This window comes from Mastomys coucha, unplaced genomic scaffold (assembly GCF_008632895.1).
Source record: "Mastomys coucha isolate ucsf_1 unplaced genomic scaffold, UCSF_Mcou_1 pScaffold4, whole genome shotgun sequence".
Classification (NCBI taxonomy): domain Eukaryota; kingdom Metazoa; phylum Chordata; class Mammalia; order Rodentia; family Muridae; genus Mastomys; species Mastomys coucha.
The window spans coordinates 14639212-14639955 of NW_022196910.1; the positions used below are offsets into that span (position 1 = coordinate 14639212).

Here is a 744-nt window from a genome sequence, read left to right on the forward strand (position 1 = left end):
TGTTCCCAACTACAGCATAGCTCTGCCCCCTGCTGTTGGCTGCTGCGCCCTTATCCTTTTTACTTGGGATTCAAGGGAGAGGCCTGGATTGGTAGGGGACTTCAGTAAAAAGTCAAATCCTTCCTTAACCCCTAGAACTACCTCCTTTGTGGAAAAACCAACTCGTTGACAAAAGATAATCAGGTGATGCTCATATTTTTAAGCTGAGGGCCTGTCCAGGGCTTGGGGCTGGATGGTAGAGCAGACTCGGAGAAGAGATGTATGTGGTCACTGTCTCTGACTTTGGTGGCAGGGCGGGGCAGGGTCCACTTTCGCTGCTGCCCCCATTGTGGTTGCTGGGAGACTGAGGGGCTCTCAGAACGGTGCCCGGAGGTGTCCATAAGGGTTGGGCAGTGTGGGGACAGAGCGCTTGGAGGAGGCTGCGGTGGCCACAGGATAGGGCTTCTGCAGCTGCAAGTAGACAGGCAAAAGAGAAGTCTTGGGTCTTGTCTGGTCACAGAGGAGGTAGGTTGCTCTGAAGGGAAGCCCGTGCTTTTGGCTTCTATAGACTCCAGCTATCTCTGCTATGGGTAGCTCTCGGGAGGGGCCGTGGGGCGGCGAGCAGCAGAGCCCGATCGCTCCTGGTGGTCGTCACCCCCACCCCTTCCATCCGGCTTGACCAGTCCCAGGGTGGAGGAGACAGAACTGTGCCCAGCCCCCGCCCCTACAGCCAGTACCCACACCAAGACGCACACGCTCCTTAAT

General features: G+C 56.9%; 1 protein-coding gene and 1 long non-coding RNA gene across 13 annotated transcripts in view; one reads left to right on the plus strand and one right to left on the minus strand.

The window, feature by feature from the left end:
• The window catches only part of LOC116076146, a 19007-nt gene extending 18278 nt beyond the window's left edge, over positions 1-729 (minus strand). For both annotated transcript variants that reach the window (XR_004112838.1, XR_004112837.1), the window contains exon 1: positions 142-729. This is a non-coding gene — a long non-coding RNA (uncharacterized LOC116076146). The remainder of the gene's footprint in view (positions 1-141) is intronic.
• Positions 1-744, plus strand: part of CUNH12orf42 (chromosome unknown C12orf42 homolog) — a 191402-nt gene that overhangs the window by 27619 nt on the left and 163039 nt on the right. For 2 of the 11 annotated variants that reach the window (XM_031349774.1, XM_031349770.1), the window contains exon 1: positions 356-504. The exons of the other annotated variants lie outside the window; for them this stretch is intronic. The gene's annotated coding sequence lies outside the window, so the exon portion shown is untranslated. Of the gene's footprint in view, positions 1-355; positions 505-744 lie in introns of those variants that run through there. 11 annotated transcript variants of the gene reach the window in all.